Here is a 22,516-nt window from a genome sequence, read left to right on the forward strand (position 1 = left end):
TCAAACTACATTCCTATCATAAAAGGTTTCCAGGCTCATGAATAATAAAGTGACTGACAATTGCGGCGTTAACTCTATCTCAGATTTATACATTAATATCTCACTTGCTTCCCACCCACTCTTTGCTTCCCCATCCAGGACTCATAATTTATTTACAAAGCTTTTCCGTGTTTATCTGAATGAAATACTGAGACAATAGGTCACCTAGCAGGCACCTGTAGCCTGCAACAGCCTTGATAAAGCTACCACCTTGAGGCTCTTTTCAAGGGGGAAAGGGTGTGTTTATTTGCCGGGCTATATTTTTTCACTTATGGGCATTTTCTGCCACTCTCGTGGGGAAGGGGAAAAAATGCTCCATGAATTATGAATAAACAGATGCGATTCAATCCAGGGCCTTTTTTTTTTTTTTTCCCACGGTAAATTTCCAGTAACAAGCCAGCCAATGGCAGTAAAGTAGAGGGATTGAAAATGATTTCAAAGGAGTCTTATCATGCTGGGGACATATGCACATTGAGCCTTGTAGATAGGATGAATGTAGGTTCCTTTTTGTGGGAGGAAGACAAATATATATACAGGTTTTTTTTATTTGCTTTCTGCTTTTCCTTTTGGTTGCTTTTTGATTGTCCAACCTGTCAGCATTTCCTCATATGGGCTTGGTGCCTTCAAGAACTAAATAAATATCTCCCTTAAAGGAACACCGACAGTGTAAAAATCAGGCAAACACAGTATGTGTTTCTTAAAATACAATAAAAATCCTCGCCGGCATTTCTAATAATATTGTAGATTATTGAAATGGAAAGAATTTTAATACTCAAATTTACTTCTCACTGTTTGTGCAACATGCATGTACAGAATCAACAATGGGTGTCTGAGATAGATGGATAGATAGATGGGGGTGGGGTGGGGGTGGAGATAGATAGAGGGGGGGTATGGGGATAGATAGATAGATGAAAAATTTTCTTTTTTTTTTTTTTTTTTTTTTCTTTCTTTCTTTCTTTCTTTCCAAAAGAGAGACAGCACGGTGCTCTGAAGTTTGCATCAGAGCTGAATTCCCCCAGCTGTTTGGGCCTCGGGTGTTTCTTTGGGCCATTGTAAACAATGGGGGACAGTTGTAAAGGCCAGATTCTGTCAACCCCCTGCATGGGTGTGTGGGTGAAAGGTGCAATAACGACTTTCCCTGTCCCATAAGTAATAAGTGACGCAACAGGAAGGTGGAGCTGTAGGAATGAGGTCTTTACTGAGTCTATGCCAATGCTCTAGTCTACAGTTTGTGTGCAAGCAACGTGGCCCCAGTTTTCGTTGCTGAACTCCCTGGTGCCACGCCAAACTAGGGCCTGACCCTCTTTCTTCAATTCCACTCATCCTACTACACCCCTTTCCTAGTCACCCTGCTCAGGGGCCATCCAGAGTGTCAACAGAGAGTCCTGTCCCTACTCCCAGCCAGTGCCCCCGAATAGGGTGCAGGGCAGGTCAATGGCTTGGCATTGCAGATACAATGGGGGGGGGGAATGTCGTGCACTCTTTGTGAGTGGTGGAGTACAGTGGGCAAGCCAGTATGAATGGCCCAGGAGCCCCCAGGAGGAACTCTGTCTATGACACATCCCCATCTAACTTCCTTGAATGCACACGGGTCATGGATTAGCAGAAAATCTGGAGCCAGCCCCAGCCCTGCATGACCAGAGTACCTGAGCACCTCACATTATTTATCCACGCAGCCCCGCTGTGAGATAGGGAACTGCTGTCATCCCCATTTTACACGTGGGCAACTGAAGCACAGAGAGGCGAAGCGACTTGCCCTAGGGCACCCATGATGGTGGTGGCAGGGCAGGAAATTGAACGCAGGTCTCCCACGTCTAATGCCCCAAACACTAGACCATCCTCGTTCCTCATTAGGCCCCACCCAGCTGTGATGGTGGCTACCAAAGCTTTTGGTTGGCTCCTTCGCTGTATGGACTCTTTCCCTCCCACTCTTTTATTTTCAAAAGCTTAGAACAATGCCTAGCACAACAGTGCTGAGACTTCTGCAATACAATAAATAGTAATAATACCAAGATGCATAAAAGGAACTGAAAAAGGCCTTGTGATGGGTTGGACCCCTTAGGATGCCACTTGATGTGCTAAGATATCACTGAGTCTACCTGTTCTGCCAGCATGGGCCCCGTTTAACTGGTCTTGCTGGGCTAGACTATTAAAGACCCACAGGTAGGGCCACCCCCAGATGCAGATCAGCTCTGGGAAGACTCAGCTTAAGGGACTTGCTCCAACACTCTGGTGCTCACTCCTTTTAAGGGGTACAAACCCACAGGTTTTATGAAATTTGCCCCCTCCCTCAATGTGGAAAGAGATGTGCACACTTCTTGCCCCTTCCTCCAGTTAGAAATTATGGAAACTGGGTTTAATAATAAACAAAACAAATTTGATTAACTATAAAAGGCAGATTTTAAGTGGTAAAAGGGGTAAGAAACAGAACAAAGCAGATTACTAAGCAAATGAAATCAAACACACAAATTAACCTAGTTTCACTAAAGAAATTGATTACAAATAGTATTTCTCACCTGCAGGCAGGTTGCAAAGTTTCTGTGGTTCAGAGTTCCAGTGATATTCCTTTTCAGATTGGACCCCTGTCTCAATCTGGAATCCCCCTTTGATTTCCCTTCAGGTGGCTTTTGCAATCTTTCTTCTTGGACAGACAGACCATGGAGAGGAGGGGTTCCGTTTGCCTTTCTCCCCACACTTAAATAGGATTTACATAAAGCGGGAACCCTTTGTTTCCCAAACTTGACCCCCCTTCCCTTCCAGTGGAAAGTTACAAGAAGTCCCAGGTAATGTTTAGTATCAGGTATCACAGTGTCCATGAGTCAGTGGCAAGTATGGTGTGTCCACAGGAAGGCCAAGCTTTTCACGGTCCATTGTCCCCGCTGATGGGTCATCAGCCCTGTCTGGTTTTTCCATTATTGTACCTGACGTGTTAGCAGTGGGCGTCACCCAAAGTAGCATAGTTGAAATACAGATACAGTGTCAATATTCCTAACTTCAGATACAGAAATGATACAGGCATAGAAATTGGATAATCACATTCAGTAAATCATAACCTTTCCAATGATATCTCACATGAGCCATCTGGCTCAGTTATGATATATTCATATCATAAGCATATTTTCATAAAGAATATGGAATGACATGTCACAGGCCTAGCCTAGATCTTGAGGCCAGCTGGGCAAAACACTGGAAGCTGAAACAGCAGGGAGAGGAGCCTTCTGTGAGACATATAATGAGCATTCATTCCATTTGCCACAGAGTTCACTGTACTTTTGTGCATCCTAATCTTCCCCCCGGTGGGTTTTTTATTTACTTATTTATTGAGAGAGAGCTTTCTGCTGCCGAGCGCAGCTCTTGGACAAAGCTGATTTTCCTCAACAAAGTGAAAAGTGTATTACACTGAGCGCACTTGAAAAGTACAATGGATTTAATGAGCTGCATAATGTTCTGTTTTGACACACACAAGAGAAAGGGGTATGGGCCAGATCTTCACCGATGTAAGCTGGCATTGCTATGTTGACTTCAATGGCGTGACACCAATTTACGCCAGCTGGGGAATCTGCCCCTGGTTCATTTAAATTCACAGATACCCTGCAACCGCAATGTGAGACCATTTGTATTTATACAACATCCTTCACGCGTGGCATCACAAAGAGCAAGAGTGCTGCAAGCTAAAGGGGACAGGAAGGATTCGAGGGAGAATTTAAGGAATGAAAGTGACTCAGCATCTCCAAATGAGGCTGGAAGGAGAGAGATTTCAAATGCATGGGGCAGGGTGAATGGCCGAGCAGGCTGTATCTTCCTGCTATGAAGGGTGGGGACAGAGAGGAAGGAAACATGTTCCTGGAGAATTATGCAAGCCAAGAGGACAATTTCTACTAGAATTCACTGATGCATAAGAATCCAATGAAGGTGATAAAATGGGATCAATGCAATCTTTCATCTTGGGATGAGGGAATGATCCTGCTGCATGCTCTTAGCTCTACGTGGAGCTCTTCGGCAAGAAGCGTTTTAACGACTGAGGTGTGGAACTCATCAGTTCTTTGCTCTATCTAGAGAAAAGAAGCCCAGAGCTGGTGGATTCTGATCCTGTCATTATTTATATTACAGTAGTTCTCATTGTGTGTGGTGCTGCACGTGCACACAATAAGAACAGTCCTTGTCCCAAAGAGCTAACAGTCTAAATGTTCAAGATGGATAAACTATAGGAGGGGGAAAAGAAAGGCATAATCATCCGTTCAAGGTCACTGGCAACGATAGGAATAGAACCCAGGCTCCTGAGTCCTACACCACAGCCCTGCCTACTCGGACACATTGCCATGCAATAGGAAGATTAACCTTCAAAAGCTGAGACTATTGTCTCCTGCTAATGATCAAACCCCTGCCAGAGCTTCAAACTATACACTACGTGTCTGATGCAAAGCTAATGAAGTCAATAGACAAACTCCCTGTGACTTCAGCGGGCTTTGGTCCTTTAGCGTGTTATGAAGAATAAATTTGTACTGCTTTATATCCCATCACAGTCATTATATTTCATCCACCTTTGGTGCCTCACCTTAAATTCAGACTGTAAGCTCATTGAGGGAAATTTCTGTCTTTTTCCACATGCTTGTACAGTGCCTGGCATGATGGGATTCAGCTCTGGGTTGGGGTCTCTAGGCACTCTTCCGGACCGGTCTATACTTAAAATTTAGATCGACCTAGCTATGTTGTTCAGGGCTGTGAAAAGCACCATAGTTAGGTTGACTTAACCCCCAGTATAGCTGTGGGCTAGGGCACCAAAAGAATTCTTCCGTCGACCTAGCTACCGCTTCTTGGAGGGGGCGGATTAACTACATTGATGGAGAAACCCCTTCAGTAGTTGTGCCACGGTAGTAGCTGTAATGTAGACATGAGCTCTGATAGAAATAATAACCCTCAGTGGTAATGTTACAGTCACCGGGATGCTTTCGGCAGTGTTTCTACAGGCTGCAGCATCCTAGGTAATTTTAATGTGCACTAATTCAGGATAATACAATGTTTTTGTTTGGGTTCCCTCCCTCCCTGTCTGCAAGTCTCCACGGGGGCAGCCTGGGGATAAATAAGCCTATAGAAACCCTCTGAAAGCTATGGGAATGTGTTGTGTCCATGTGCCACGGTCCCGCTCATTAGCGCATTGTTGAGATTCATTAATGGAGTGTAAAACTGTAATTAAAAATAATCTCCTTTTCTTGAAGCAGCAGAAAAAGAAAAAGAAGAAGACGAATAAGGGGAAATAAAACTAGTGCATGAATGTGCTGATTGCAGCTGTGGGAACATGATGGCAAAACAATTTGCTGTTTTGTTTCCTTTCTATAGTAATGAGTGAGAGGAGCTTTGGCACAGGCAGGAGAGCAGATTAACCAATAACGTGCCAAGGGAGTTGGCTCCATGCAGAGCCATGGGCTGATGCAGGCACTGTTACGGGCGGTAGTATGGCCCAATGGCTAGGCGTGGACCTAGGACAGAGAAGATCTGTGTCATTTTCCTGGCTCTGCCATTCCCCTGCTGGGTCAGTTTATGCTAGTCGGTGACACTTCGCTGCCCCGCCTCTCAGTTCCCTTGCCCCTAAAATGGTGGCAGTGATAGGCGGCACCCAAAAAGTGTTTTAGTAGTTAGGGAACTAGGAGCTCTGGATGCTTGTGTTCAGTCCCCAGCTCAACCATAGGTTCTGCATGTCACTTTGGGTAAATCAATTAATCTGCCCTGTGCCTCAGTTGATTATCTATAAAATGGGGGTAATAGAGGCATGATATGAGAATAAACTCCACTAATGGCAGCGAAGGGCTCAGATGCAATGGAGAGGAGGGTCATAAACCACGATTTGAGGACTTCAATAACTCAGACATAGGTTAGGGGTTTGTTACAGGAGCGGGTGGGTGAGATTCTGTGGCCTGTGTTGTGCAGGCGGTCAGACTAGATGATCATAATGGTCCCTTCTGACCTTAGAGTCTATGAGTCTGTAAGTGCCTAGCGAGGTGTTCACCTTTACTCTAAGCTGTTTGGAGATGTACAGGTGAAAAGCACTATGTAAGAGCTGGCTGTTATTAGTTAGTGGACCCAAATCTTCTCTGTCCTAGGTCTGTGCCTATCCATTGGGCCACACTACCTCCCATAATAGTGTTTGTATCAGCACATGGCTCTGCATGGAGTCAACTCCCTTGGCACGTTATTGGTTAATCTGCTCTTCTCAACTGCTGAAAGTCAATGTTGCCACAATAAAATCAGTGGCTCTACTCCAATTTGCATCAGATGAGGGTCTGGCCATCATTTCTCAATCTACCTCTGTGTAGCTACATTTCTCAGAGGCTTCCCTTCTCCCCAGCCCATTCCCATCGCTTACTCCAACATCCCCTTCCCTGATTGCCTGGGACTCATATGTGTGGACAGTAGGCAGCACAGGCTGGGGAGTAAGAAAGCCAGAAAGAACCACAGGGTCTGTTTGTGTCCAGCAGCCTCAGTAAAGAACCCCCTTTATATTCAAAGATCTGAGATTTCCATCAGGAGCCACACGGCATATCTCTGTGTCTGTCTAGGCATCAGTCTCTAGCACCGTGTCTTGCTCTCTCTCCTCTCCTTTGTCCCCTGTCACTCAGTGTCATCCCATGCATAGCTGCACAGCTGCTAGTTCATCACCCGTTTGCCTGATGTTCCCCATCTTGGATGTGCTGGTGGGCTTAGAGAGCCTAGTAGAATATAGCATATTGAATCTGGTACCCAATTGCCACTGCAGGAAATCTCTCCTCTTCAGATCCCTCCCGGCTCCAGAAAATGGGCACCTTAACAACCCAAACAAGTAAATAAGACACAAAGGGAAAGCTAGTTAGCACCAAGAGTGCCAGCCACACATCAGCCTTCACCGCTGCTCCAGCACTTAATGGAGCTGCTGAGTTTTCCCCCTCCTCCTTGATATATGGTTATTGCAGATGGTATTAATTAGAATAGCTAAATAATAAATGTTTGTTTATGGGGATTTGGGGGGAAGTAAACACTTTACGAGAGCAGTATGGACCGTGGCTGTATTTCTTATTGGGATTTTTTTTTTCTTCCTGCACCAGTAGGGCTAAGCCTTCCCCACTCGTTTGGGAGCCGTGCTGGAGTGGCATTGCATTTTATGCCAGGTGATTTATCTCTTCGGTGAAGCTTTCATTTCAACTTGGAGGATGTTCAAAGTAAAGCTAGTCCTGTAACAGACTTAATTGGACCATATTTCAGTCCTAGTGCATCTGTTCAGTGTGGATTCCTTATTCTAGGTCCATAAACTTTTATTAAGTTATATATCAAGGAATATACATATATGGTATATAGATATAGCCCACTAATGTGTTTTTGAAATGAGAGAAGTTGAGGATAGTCTGTCTGTCTATTACCATTCAAGCCTATCTATCTATCTATCTATCTATCTATCTATCTATCTATCTATCTATCTATCTATCTATCTATCTAGGTTTAGTNCTATCTATCTATCTATCTATCTATCTATCTATCTATCTATCTATCTAGGTTTAGTGTGTGGGTGCTGGGTGGTGTTGGTAGCCTGTGATATACAGAAAGTCAGACTAGACGATGTGATTTCAGGCTTTAATCTCTATGACACCATCCGTGTTCCTCTAGCTAGCTGGAAATTCCCTGGATGGAGGGACATTCTTATTGTGGAGCCAGTGCAGCCAGCATTACACCAGTCCCTCCCCCGCACTTCCACATAGGGGATATTTTCTCTAAGCCAGGGTGTGACTGGGGCAGGATTGGAGAGCACTGGGTTCTAGCAATCCTGAGCTAATAGAATAGTTCCTGCCAGCCAGTGTACATTAAAGCAGCTCTGAGTTTGCTCTAATTTATGCCATGTGCAGATTTGGTGGTTAGTTGGCTCCAGATTAGGGGGAAGTGGAAAGGTGTCCAAGTGTCAGCTTTGCCTCTCCTCCAGCTCTCCTGACCCCAAGCATGAGCTTGCTGCAATGAAGAATTATGCCCCATCTCTAGCATAGTGGACCAAGTCTACTCTAGACATAGTGGAGATGTTGGGCAATTGAAGCCAGTGGAATTACACCAGTGTGAAGTTAGTGCAGCAGAGTGTTGTATCCATCCCAGCTTTTCTCTTTCTCTCCACAGGCATGTTCTCTCTATCTTCCGCTCAGTCACCTGATTTCAGCTGGCTTTCACTCTCCTCTCTCTCTCTTATTGAGCTGAGGTTACTTTCAAAAGACAAGCAATTACTCGCGTGTTATCCACACTCAGCCCCATGTTGTAACAGCACCCGCTGATGTACAGGGGCTTGATAATGGCACATATTTAAGCTGATTGCCCCTGGAGAGATATGATCTCGCTGAGTGGATGTACTTTTGTTAAATGCGTGGAGGCAGAAGGAAAACGTGGTTTGGAGGGTTTTTTGGAAGGGGGGAGAGTTTTTTCAAAGCATCCTTTGAAAAGGAGATGCCTCCCAAGAGATTCTCATTTCCGATTAGGGTATCAGGTGTACAGGGAGATATCTCTGATTTCATGACTGTCAGAGCTGCTGTTTGATATTCAAACCTTTCATCTGATCGTTCCTGAATATGTGTCTTGGTGTCCTTGAGGACAGCTCTATTAAATGCCAAACCTGCTTCCTTTCCCTCTGTATCCAGGCTGAGCTGGAACGACTCACATGCAGTATATTCGTGCATCTCAATTGTGCCTTTTTTTAAGCACAGCAGAGAGAGAGGGAGAGGGAGGTGGGAAGGGGAGGGGAAAGAATGAGGGAATAAAGCCCACTTGAGATGGAGTGTCTGGATATACTGAAACACAGAATGGAGAGGCCCAGAGGTCAGAAAACAACAATATCAGTGGGAAGGAAAAAATGAAGCCAATGTAAAAGCAGATCGGGGAATTTAATAGCAACCCTTTAGGTCATTCAAATAAACACTTACCCATGGATGTTGGGTTAAAAAAATAATTAGTAAGTTATACAGAGCTTCCCAGAAGTCAATGCAGCTTGAACAGAGAGGCAAACCACCAGTCTCTCATGAAAAGGGGTCATTCGGTGTGGAGTGGTACATGGCGCTTGGGTACATGGAGAAGTGGCACGTGGATTTACTAGTTATTAAGTAATGAGCAGAGAGCAGCCTCTCTATAAACACATTACGTCATTGTCGATACAATTAAATCTGATACAAGACAGGAAGCTGGAATACCACTTAATTGGAGACCCAATGCTGTTGCCTTCAGAGCCCAACTAGAGACATGTTCCCAAGAATTAAATGGGCAATTTAATTATGTTTCTATTCAAAGGTGCCCCTATTGCCAAAGTCACTTTGAGTTAATTACATAGTTAATTACGCAGCCAGCAACTCTGTTGCAAATAGCCATAGCAGATTTTGGTGAGGCTAGATAGGAAGGTCCTGAGGGCAGACCCCTTGTTAGAAACACACAGATACTAAAGGCGAATGATTCCAATCTTTTTTCTTTCCTTGATGAACAGCAAATTATTCTAATATTGTCCACTATCGCAGTCACTCGTTATCTGAGGGTAATTAGAAGTGAATAGCTGCTAGAAGGCGGCCTTGGTTGTAGATATGAGACCATTACACTTGCGCCGCCTTCATATTTGATGCTAATTGACTGTGTATGCAGCCTCCTCGCCCCGACCCCCTTCAGACACCACATCCCTCCCTTACACTCCCTCTTCCTCTCCAATCTTCTCTGTCACACACAAACACACACCTTTCTCATATAAAGCAGTGGTGGGATTCTATGGGATTGTCCCCTGTACACTGCTTGGTGGCCCTATGATGTAGCACTGGCACAAGCCCCGTCCCAAGGGGGCATGCTGAGAGTGAAGCCCATACAGCTACTGCCATTCTGGACTGCACCGCAAGCAATGGGCAGCTCCGAAGAGGCTGCCCTAACTCAGAGCAGGCTGTCCAGATTAGGGGGCAGGAGATTTCAGCTCCCACAGCAACCCAGAAACAGGAAGGTGCAATGGTGCCTTAAAGTCCTTCAGAGCTACACACCTTCTGTGTTGCTCCTCCTGGAGGTGCAGCACATTCTGACCCTAGAAGCTTTGGTGATAGATTCATCAAAATTAGAGAGAGAGAGAGGGTGTATAGGGATAGCTAGATAGCTAGATATATTTTTAATGTTAAAACTAAAGTACATATGAAAGCTGTAATTTCCTTGGATGGGCATGGGATTCACAGCAGCAAGCCATGTATAGAATCATTATAAAGATCCCTTTCCTGCTAGATAGTTAGGGAGTTTTTCTCCCAGCTGGGACACAGCTCCATCACGGTGCCTATCAGCTGTACCAAGCCAGCAGGGTCAAGTTTGTCATTCAAGCTCCCTACAGGGCCGGGATTACAATGGAGCCAGGCCCATGCTCAGAAGGGGCTCTGGCCTGCTCCGCTTGCACTGCGCCCCGAGACCCCGCAGGCTCCTGCCCACCACTTGCTCCTCTTAGCCCGCTTGTCGGCTGGCCGAGGGCTCCTCTCTGTCCCCATCCCCCTGTTTCTCTGTGCCCCCTGGCCAGACCCCAGTGCACCTCCGGCTCCGGGCAGTCTCTGCTTCCCACCACCTGTGGGGCCCTGCCTGTCTCCCCGGAGCTGAGCCGCCTGGGACTGGTGCAGAAGCCTGGCCAGTGTCAGGTCTCAGCTGGCGGGGGGTGGGGGGAGACGGGACAGTGGGGGAGGAATGGGGGCTTGGCTGGGCCTCTCCAGGCAAGTTGGTCCTCAGGGAACCCAGCTGGGACAGGCCCTGCCCTGGCTGATCGCGCCACTCCCAAGGGGCGGGAGCGATTCCCCGCCCCAGGACCAGCCCTGGCTGCCCGCCGGCTCAGCCTGGCAGACAGTCACCTCCTAGCAGGGCCGGTGAGTGTGGCCGGGAGGCAGGGCATGGAGGAGTTGGTCTCTTAGGAGTCTGGGCAGGTGCTGGGCTGTGAGGGGGCGGGGAAGGTGTGTGTGTTGGGGCACTAGGGAGTGGGGGTTTTGTGGCAGTTGTGATGGGGCTGTAGGCAGGAGGGCACTGGGCAGGGGTGGTGTTGTGCAGGGCGCTGTGCATTTGTGGAGGGGTCTAGGGTGGGCGATGGGCATAGTGGATTCGGGAGGGAGAGTTCTGGCCATAGGGAGTTGGGGGATGTTGGGCGGGGGGCTGTGTGGTGCAACATGGGCCCGCCCCCAGAGGGGAAGGGGCATGCTGGCAGCACAGGGCCAGGCAGGCCACTGGGCATCTGGCAACTGCCGGTTTGTAAATAGTGCCCTGTACTGGGCTGGGCAGAGTGGGGCTCCCTACACCTACACCCATCAGGTGGACGGAAGGCTGGGCTCACTGCTTAAATCCATCCTTAAGCAGCTGGCAGCCAAGAGCTGTTCTTGATCTAGATGGAAATAAGCAGGCAGCAGTTGCAGTTGGGGGAAGGAGAACCTTGGAGACCAGCAGAGATTATTAGAAAACAAATGAACAGAACAGCATGTTGTCCCTCAGCTAGGCACATGCACCAAAGTGTAAGCAGAGGGTTGCCGATGAATTTTAATGCCACAGGGAGGTGGGGCGCAATCTGCAGTGTGTCTTCCATTTAGCTACAGTCTTAGCAGGGACAAAACTACCCCCACAACAAAGTGTTGCAGCTATTCTGAACTCTGCAAAGCCCTTTGCCTCGCTCAGGTCTCCTCCGCTGGTGGGGCGAATCATGCCAGGTTAGCAAAAACATTAGGAATCCAGGTGCAGCCTCAGGCTTTTCAAAACCAGAGACAGAAGCGAACTTGGCTGGAGTGTGCATGCGGGGAAATGTTGCAGAGATCACTGCACCTCGCAGCACAATGACTTTCAAATCCTTGCGACTTCTGGACCATGAAACAAACACGACAGAAACATCCCCGAGCAAACCTTTATCTCCTCCAGACAGCAGATTGATGACAGATTCCCAGGACCTAGAGACAGGCTCCTGCATTCCAGCAGGCAGTCTTCCTCTAACTAACTCCCCTTCTGTTGAGCAGAAGATAAATCTGACGACAGCTCCTTTGGCATGCTGGGGGAAGAGGACAGGAAATTTAACCATGGAAACATAGGATGATATCAAGGCGAGCCAGCTTTAGAAAACCAGTGCAGAGGTATCTGGGAAGGTTGGTCCTGTGGTTAAATCACAGTTGTTTCAATGAATGGCTTTGTCATGGACTTCCTGTGTGGGCCTTGTGCAAGTCACTTTAATTGCTCTGTGCCTCAGTTTCCCATCTGTAAAATGGGAAGAGCAACAATTCCTTTGTTGGTTGTCATGGTATGCTGGGACCACACATCTTAATAGCTCACTGTAACTTTGTGCTTCCCATATCTGTTTGCTGTATTCATTTGTTGCCATGTGTCAGAGCTCTGAGATGGGGATTGCTTTTTGTGTTATATGTGTCAATACAGTGCCTACCACAATGGGGTCTCTAGGTGCTACCCCAATACAAATATGTAATCATGGGTTCCCAATTATGGATGCACAGCACCTAGCACAACCCAGATCTCAGTATGGTCCTCTTGGCACTACTGGAATACGAATACTATTAATAGCTGTTTGCCCAGTGCCAGGTTTGATCTCATTCACACCAGAATCAATCCAGACTATTGGCTATAGGCTGAGTTACTCTGATTTTCACCAGTGTGGGATTGCAATTCTGCCCATGTGGGTTAAAGTTGATAGGGACGAGGGTAGGTAGCTGGGCTGTGCATGGCTACAACTGGGTTGTTTTCTCCCAAACCTGCTTTCCTGGGTTACCAGAGGCTTTCTTGGGTCCCAACCCTCATCAGTTGGGGTTGGGCTGTCCACTGTGTTAATGCAAAAGCATTTTCCCCTGGAAACCTGGGTTAAATAGAGTTTTCTGCACACCACAATCACACAGTTCAGCAAACTGAAGAGGCCCGGAATACAAAGAGCATTGAGGAGGCGCTGGATAGGACTGAAGTGCACTGGCAAAGATCTTCAGGGAACCCAGAACTGGAATAGCATGGAGGAGCTGCAGGTCAGCACTGAGGTGCACTGGCAGAACTGTGGTGCCTATGGATGATAGCACTGGAATACCAGGGGGGAGTCAGGTGGAAGTGACAGCAAGAGACTTGAAGGTTAGGAGTGAGGGGTAGCTGCAGAACTGTTGGGGGAATCTGTACAGCTCCTGCCTTCACTATTAGTCTGTCACTTTCACCAGCACTAAAAATGCACCATCATCCTCAAAATTGTTTTTTTCCCCTTAGTTGGAACAAAGATATTTTGGGGGATAACTCATGGCTGAACTGCCTCACTTTTTTACCCACTGAGAGGCATTATAGTTACTTTAAAATGCAGCCCATTCAAAGAAGCAAGATTTGCCACATTGGTGCTAACTTTTGAATTCAGCTAAGTTAAGTCATCTTGCGTCATTTAGAAGTAGCTGCACCCCTGCATGTCATGTTGATTTAGCTATCAGTGTTTTAGGAGACACAGTACTCCGCAAAGGACCATATGCCAAGCCACAGCAGACACCGGGTCAGGTGGGGAGACGCTGGGTAGGCATGCGAGGAAGCTGGCCATTTGAAGCTCTGCACGCAGACTGAGATTTAGAAGGGACATTCACTTCTCTTAGATCATACCCATCCATCATATCATAGTGCGATCAAATTGCCAGGCCCTTTATTTACGACTCCCAGCAGGGATTGTGTCAGAAGCCATTTGAGAAATTAGGCACTATGGTGATAGCACTAGAGAGAAAATATAGCTGGAGAAAGAGAGCGAGACAAATGGGAATGTACAGAAATAGATAGATAGATAGATAGATAGATAGATAGATAGATAGATAGATAGATAGAGGGGGTGTATGGGAATAGATAGATAGATAGATAGATAGATAGATAGATAGATAGATAGATAGATAGAGGGGGTGTATGGGGATAGATAGATAGATAGATAGATAGATAGATAGATAGATAGATGTCTCTAAGTGAGATTCAAAATTAAATGAAAAAAAAAAAAACAGAATTGACCCACCAACAGCAACCCAGTAAAGGATTTTGTTGATGGCAGGAGGGGAAAAGTGCAGGAGGCCTATTCCACGCACCTTATCAGATACACCCCAGCTGCTGGGGTAAATAGTGAGACCATATACCTGACTCTCTAGGATGAGGGAAGAGACACCTTCTGGATCTGGGGGAGAGATATGGAGTCATAGGGGCCCCATTTGGTGGTGCATCAAAGGTCCCTTAGTTAGCTCTGCAGGCAGCAGCAGGACAGGTCTTGTCCGCTCTCCCACACTTCTTAATGTTGCGTGGAGGGGCCTCCTCCAGGAGTGAAAAAGGGCCCATCAATCTCTACGGCTCACCTGGCCTTAGCCTTCCTGGCAATGACGCTTGTGGCTTTTATCACTAGGAACCAGGCTGAGACCCACCAAATAACCTCATGAACACGGTGAGGCTGGTTCCAGACCTTCACTGCTACAAGAGACACAGAGTGGCGGATTTTTACCTTTTTGGCAGTGGGGACTTGTGGGCTGCTTGAGGTTCCAAGGATTCCCCTTTTCAGCGCCCTTTGTCTGCCATTCTTCTCCGCAGAGACTTATGCCATGGAGGCTTCACTGGGTGAGGAGAACTGGGTGATCCATTCTTCAGAGCCTGTTAATGCTGCTCCTAGACTGGCCACGGGGCTGTTCTGTATAGCAACCTGGAGATGCTTCCCCTGCTCCACGCTGGGTGTGAGTGTCATGCTGGCAGCTGCAGAGAAGTAATGGAATTGAAAATGCCGTGTGTGTGTGTGTGTGTGAGTGCGCGCGCGTGCAGATTCATGCCTAAGCAGCAAGAGCCTCCTAGTCTGGCCCCTGTATTCCACTCACAATGGCATGCAGGGGTGGCAAAGGAGCCTCAAATGGCTAGGGAAGAATCTCTCCAGCACAAAGGCTGTGTAGGGCTGATTTAGGTGGCCCTATGATGCCTCCATCACTGCCCCTGTTATGAGCAATGTGCTGGATTAGGGCCTGATGACAGAAGGGAGCAGGATGGGGAGTCTCCCTAGTACCTGATGCCATGAAGAGTCTCTCCCTAGGTTTCTGTGTGCTTTTATTTTCATTACCAGGCTCCTCCTGGTGGCAAAGCAGGGGCTAAACCCAGCACCAATTAGCTTTGGAGAACTGTCAAGGCTTGGTAACAGACACTGCTCTGACACTAATTTATCAATGCAATGCAATGCAAATCATATGCAAGGCAGGGTGAAGGGTGGGGGGATGCTGGGCCTGGGAGACAGGGAACAAACATTGGATCTTGCCGCCATTGGAAGCTTTGGAACCTGCCCTAGGGCGTGGTGCTGAGGTACCAGGTTCCTTTCCTACTAACAGACTCAGTAGGGAAAGAATAGAATATCACTGTCACTGCTCCCTGTGCAGAAAGTTATTTTCTTTTCTTGACGGTAGAAGGCAGACAACATAAGACCTCTTATGAGACCAGCTATACCAGCATTGCTAAAGTTACTTTGGAAAAGGCATCTGTTCCAAGCTGGCTGGGGCATGGAGCCAAATCTGTGCCAGATGGCTTCAGGAATGAAGGCGGACCAGAGATTTTTTCCCACTGAGCGGTTGGCAGTACAAATCCATTACAGGTCATTGATGAGCAAAAGCTGGCCCCATCAGACAGCCGTTCAGTGCCCCATGTGTGAAATGAATTATCGGGTCTCAGTCCAGTTCCCAGGGGTTGATCAGTCACAAAAACACCACCAATAAACCCCCGCATTTGGCAGTGTCATGATTGGGATCTGGCATTTACAGATTCATTAATTAATATTATTATTTATTATTATCGGTATTGCTGGAGCACCTAGGAGCCCCTATTATGGACCAGGACCTCACTGTGTCAGATGCTGTACCAACACAGTACAAGAGACAGTCTTTGCCCTGTCTTCCAATCTAAGTAGACCAGGGGTCGGCAACCTGTGGCATGTGAGGTGATTTTCAATGGCACTCACACTGCCCGGGTACTGGCCACCAGTCCAGGGGGCTCAGCATTTTAATTTAATTTTAAATGAAGCTTCTTAAACATTTTAAAAACCTTATTTACTTTACATACAACAATAGTTTAGTTATATATTATAGACTTATAGAAAGAGACCTTCTAAAAACTTTAAAATGTATGACTGGCACATGAAACCTTAAATTAGAGTGAATAAATGAAGATTTGGCACACCACTTCTGAAAGGTTACCGACCCCTGAAGTAGACTGATAGATTCTAAGGTCAGAGAGGACCACTGTGACCATCTAGCCTCATCTTCTACATAACATAGACAGTAAAATTCCATCCAGTATTCCTTCACCAAGCCCAGTAACTTGTGATGGTATTGAACGGGCCATGTTAATTGAACTCTGCAGGCTGGTTTGCTGTGGTCCACTGGCAGCACCATATGGGGCAATCTCTCACTGCTGCTTCATTTAGTGGATAAGCACAGGACTTGAGTCTCCAGAGTGGTCAAATTACATGCTGGGTGCTTGTCACCCATTCCTAACAGCCTCGGGGAAGGTCTGAGACAAGAACCAATCGGTGTCCTTGTAGGGCATCACCTGAGACAGGTGTCTGAGTTTCCAGCCAGGCTGGGCCCTGAGTTGAGGGGCTAGGCAGAAGAAGGGAGCAGAGGGTCTCCATCTTGGGCAGATGGCAATTCCCTGGCCCAATGATTGGAACAGACCCATGCCAGAAGCTCTGAGTTCTATGGGCTGAGGTGAGGCCAGTGCCCCAAACAGACCTCAGAACCCAATTCGGACATCTGTCCTCCTAGCGCTTTCACCAGTGTGAAATAAACAGATGAGATTACTTGAGCCAATCAGTGATGTAAGGCGTATTGCTGCTCTTCCACTGTGCATTAGTGTTGGTTGGCGCTTACTTTCCAAAGACAGAAAGGTCCTGTCCACCGAGTCTGACTTCCCTTCATGAGAGAGGCCTGGCCTCCTCCTTGTTGAACTGCCAAGCCTGAGGTCTGACATGTAGTGCTTTAGGCTGATTTCCCCGAATCGGGCCCCGCTCCCCCGGCCAGAGCGCGGCAGCTCCGTGGCCCCGCAACCCTGCCTGGAGCGCGGCAAGTCCCGCAGCCCCGCTGCCCCGGCCGGAGCGCAGCAAGCCCCATGGCTCCGCTCCCTGGGCCAGAGCGCAGCAACCCGAAGTGCTGCCGAAGACCCAGAGTGCCGCCCGGTGAGTACAAGCCCCACGAATCGGCCCCGCACTTGCTAAAACTGGCCCTGCCTGGCATATAGTGAGTCTTTGGTCAAAGATAGTGCCAAGATTCCCCTAGTTGTAACATTATCACTCACAGACTGGAGGGCATAGTAGGACTGATGAGACTCTTAGAAGGAAGAATGAAAAACTCTATTAAATCACTTTTAGTCTATTGCCCTCCTCCATCAAAGCAGGCTTCATTCCCCACATCTTATTCCTCAGGGCCTCCTTCAAGCCAGTATGGTTTCAGGCAATAGGTCTTCCAATAACTCCCTTAAGAAACTACTCTGTAGTGTAATAGATCTCATCATTAGGAAGCTTTCCCCTCTTTTTAAGTCTCTATTTTCCCTTGTTCAATTCATCCCATCAGACGGAGTCATTTCAAATATATCAGGACTGAGGTGGATGGACAAAGGTGTGTGGGGAGCCCATAACTGGAACAATAGGGAGGAAGCTATGGGTGAGGATTGATGTGCAATTGCAGGACTGCGTGTGGAACTGCCCATCTCAGATATATCCGGGGAAGGCGTAGGACAGGATTGTGGTGCATCGGCAGAGGACTGGAATAGCAATGAGACTGAGAGTCAGGATTAAGAACTGAGATTAGAGCTGGTCATAATTTTTCAAATAAAACGCCCCCCCCCCTCAAAATAGAAAATTTCAACAATACCATGTTTCCAAAAAAAAAAAAAAAAAAGCAGCATTTTAATCTAAATGTTTCATTTTTTGGGCAAATTTTCAAAACAAAACTTTTTCACAAAACATTTTCAATTTTTAAAAAACATTTCATTTCAAAATTGGGGCAGGGGGGAATCTACTTTCTCCCACTGTTATTTTTTCCCTTCTTCAAAAGGGGAAAACTTAAAAAAAGAGAGAGAGAGAAAGTGGGATTTTTCCCACCAAAACAAAATGAAAAAATTCAAAAAAATTCTAACTAATTTTTCTTCCAGCAAAACAAAATAATTTGTGCAAAACAAAATATATATCTTGTCTTCATGTTTTGTTTTCTGACAGATGTTTACCTTGTTTTGTTTATCGCTACCTGAGCTGCATTGGCAGGACTCAGTCCTTTGCTCTTCAGCTCCGGGCTCCTACAAACAGTGCTCTGTGTGTTGGAATCCTGCCCTCACCTGCCCACACTCCTGCTTGCTCTGTAGCTCTGTGACTCCCTGACACTGAAGGGAATTGCAATTTACTCCCAAAAGTGGAACAATCAGTAGACATTAATAACTACTAAATTACAAGTAAATTCCTAGAGCATCTCCTATCACAGCTACATGACGGGTTAACAACATGCTCAGGATTAATATGATTACAATGAATAGCAGGGGAAAGAAGGATGGCTTGTAAATGTCACTTATAACACACTGCTGCCATGGCGCTGCCTGGTGCATGTCTCGGAAGTACTGAGTTATTCTTGGTCCCAAGTGCAGTTTCCACCAACCCGAGCACAGTTCTTTGCTTCTTCCGCTCGTTTTTCTGGTGCATTTTCAACAGCATATAATGTCTTTAGACAAGCCCTGTGCAACACTGTATAAAATGACTGTGGATGGGTGGGAGTGTTGTGTTGCGAGTGGTGCGTATATGGAGCGAATGAGATGCAAGTCCCTTAAGCCTGAGCGTGGGACATGTGTGCGGAGGGTGTAAGGGTACAAGGCTGCAAAAGTGTGTGTGTGTGTGTGTGAGAGAGAGAGAGAGAGGAGGTGTTTGTGGTGTATCTGTGGCTGAGTTGTGTGTGTATAACCATGTGAAGTGTGAGTGTATTCTCACATGCATGCATGTGCATGTGGTATGGGCATGAGTTTTGCATGCATAAGTATAGGATGATGGTGTGAGTGTGGCTGTGGCAAGTGTTACCTGTATGAGATGTGTGTGTGTGTGTCTATCCATGTACTCCTGGTGCATGTTGCATGGGAGGGGGTTGGGCTGTGGGTGTGGGTGTGTTTGTATTCTGTACTATCGGATTTTAACACTCGCCTTCTCAAGGATTCAATATGTAATGATTTCAGAGTGCCGCAGTACAAACAATCAGCTCTCCCTATTCCCTGGTGCCCTTTTCATCCATGAGTAGCTGCCAGCTGTAGGAAAGAGACTTTACTTGTTTGATTGCTTCCTCCGTTGGACTGTGTAAGGGATGCTGGGGATGGGGGATGGGGCTTAAATTCATGCAGACAATGAGGGGAAGGAACTACATCACTGGTTCCTGGGCTGGAAGTATTCTAAACCCTCCCCTCCTGTTACATTCAGAATTAGCACCTCCAGGAAGCACAGACCTTGGAGTGTGTGGCCGTGTCTTTGCTGAAGGCATTCTCTTCCCCTTAGTGACACGGATAGCCAGGTTGAAGTGAATGGGAATGTACAGGTAAATCAGGCAAGCCGGATTTGACCCTGAGTCCGTTTCCTTTTACAGCCGCCTCAGAAAAGCCCTGTCCACAGGGAGGCCCTGCACCTATTAGCAAACACTGGGATCAAACACAGCTGTGGCTAAAAGGCTTCCAAGCACAGTTTCTCTGGCCAGTATAGATGGGGACCGAGTCTGAGAATTTAAAGGGAGTGGCGTTTGTGTCATAGTTGGCTGCAGGGTTCTCAGACCAAAACCCCTACAGGCTGACATCTGAAGGGGATGGACAAACCTGACATAGGGCTGAATCCTCACACATGGCAAAGGTGAGCAGCAGGGGGTGGAGGCAAAAGTGGTTCTATGTCATCTTATTGGGCTTGAACTGGACTGTGATGCAAGTTAGAGCGGTCACAAGGCTGTTCTAATTTATATCTGCTTGTAAAAGCCTCCCTCTCGCAAAGATAGTCTGGAGCACACTGTATTCTGGCCCTGCCCTATCATGCTCCTTCCTGCCCTATATGCCAAGAGAAGAGAAGGAGCAGGTTACATCGGCTGTAGCTCACCCAGGAATTTCCCCAGGCTATGGAAATCCCAAGCTTCTCTTTTAAGGCAGCTTTCTGGCTGCTGCATGTTGCCTCATCTATGCCACCGGTGCTGGAAGTGGGTCTGAGGATCTGGCCCTTAGTATTACTCTTTGTCTCTCATGGTGCCCAGACTGAGCCAGGCCAATTATGTTTCTTCCCTTTTGTGCCTCACCCTGAGACTTGTGCAGACAACTATGAAACAGTCCAAGACCCTCTCACCCTGCCAGCTCTGGACCACTCTCTTCCGACAATCCCACATGGCTCTGCTGCCTTTCTGAAGAGGGCGTTAGTCCACTAGCCCAGTGATTCTCTAGCTGGGATGCCCAGACCAGCCACTGGTGCTCTGCCTGGCACTTTCTGGGTGGTCTGCTGAGCGGCTTCCATCGGTAATCCTGCCATCCTAGTGGGTGTTAATTATGATCGCCTCAGGCTTCAGTCAGAACTCCCCTCCTGCTGCCTGCTCTGCCTGTTTGAACTGCCTGAAAGGCACAGAGGTGGGTTAACAAGACCATTTCTTTGTCCGGTGTTTCTTTCATATGCCTCCGACAGAGATCAGATTTGCTGACGGCTCCAGGCAGGGCAGCCAAACACGCAGTGGGACAGGACTGGCCTCCCAAGTGACTTGAGGAGATGGGCAGGGGGACTGCTGGTCACCAAATGAGCATCCCCTGGCACCAACCCAGTGCTTTGGCTCCTGCCAGGAAGGGTTTGGAGCCTGGGATGGGATTTTCCCCCGGTCCCAGCACCCTGCACGGCCGTGCGACGGAAGTTGCTGCTCTCTAGTGCACAGGCACAAGCTGAGCTCAGCACTGAGCAGCAGTAAGTGTCAAGCCTCCTGTGTTCTCTTATTCACAGGCGTAGCAGGGGCAGGATTGGCTCAGGAGGCTTGAGCTTAAACACAATTCTCTGCATGTGAGTGAGGCTCTTCCCTTCCCACCCACCGACCGGGCCTCACTCCCACCTCTAGCGGCAGGAACTTGGCAGGTCTGCAGCAGCGCTTCCATTAACACCGGCCCCTGGGCTCGAGCGTGGAAAGTGCTGAGCGCCATCCTCTTCTACCCACTTTTGTGGGAGTGGCGGGTGCTCAGCGCCATGCAGGATTCCCCACTCCCGCTCCTTTCGTGTTATCTTGTGTTTGTACATGAGGCACTTCACAGCTGGGCCGTGGACCATCAAGCCTCTGGGCCTGACCTAAAGCCCATTGAAGTTAATGGAAAAATTCCCACTGACTGCAATGAGCCTTGCGTCCGGCCTGCCTATGTCTTTGTACAGCACCTAGCACAGTAGAACCCTGATATCCGCTATTGCAATATAAATATTAAATAATAATAAATATTAATATTAATTGTTCAGTACAAAGCCTCTTATTATATCCCAGAAATATGAGGGGAGGGGGTATTCTAAAGGCCACATTTTCAAGGGCTCAGCACCCAAAATACACCTGAAGTGAAAATGTGGCTCTCATTGTGGGTGCTGGTCCTTTGGGAAAATTCTGGCCTCTGGGGTTAACAGCGTGTCTTAGCTCCATGCTGGACAGACTCGGCTGCAATCACCCCATAATGAACGATGTGCAGCACCCAGAATGCAATGAGGGAAGATGGAACTCTGGAGCTCCTAACAGGTAATAGCATTTGAATGTCATTTAAAGTTCGATTTCATTATTTTAATTGTCATTATACAAAATTCCCATTCAGGCCTGATTACACTGCTCTACAGCCAAAATGCTTCTGAAATAAATGTAGTCAAATTTTACTAATTCTGGGTCACTGAGAACGAAAATGATGCTTAAAATTGTTGATTGGCTCTAGTTTTCAAGATATGCTATTGGATCAGTATATATGACCCTTGACTTGGGAATGGCAGAGGATAAGTGAGTTATAAAGGGAAGGGATCTCAATTTAAACCAGAAATGACTAAAACGCATCTTTGACTGGATCTATGAATAAATCTATGGGTTTGGACAGTACTTGCTTTTTAGGCAAAACAATGAATGATGCAATCTGAAGCTGGTATTGCGTCATACATGATATGAATTGCATCATGTTATTCCTAGAAGTCATGGATGATGCATACATCACTCTGCTGAACAAATTGCCCTATATCAGCTCTAGAAATCATACAGTGTTGCGCTCTCTTATTTGTCAGTGTTTGATTTTGCAAAGAGACACAGTTCTGTTTAGCCAAAGTGAGCAGAGATGCCTCGTACTTGTGTGAACAGTGCAGATAACTTCTGCTATGTTTGTGGTGAAGTGACTTTTGCATCCCAAAAGCGTAGTATAACCACTATGGTTAAGAAAGCCTATCACCTTTATTTTGGCTGCAAAATTGGAGATCAGGACAAGAGGTGGGCCCCACACATATGCTGCAACA

The sequence above is a fragment of the Trachemys scripta genome, chromosome 2 (genome assembly GCF_013100865.1).
Source record: "Trachemys scripta elegans isolate TJP31775 chromosome 2, CAS_Tse_1.0, whole genome shotgun sequence".
Classification (NCBI taxonomy): Eukaryota; Metazoa; Chordata; order Testudines; family Emydidae; genus Trachemys; species Trachemys scripta.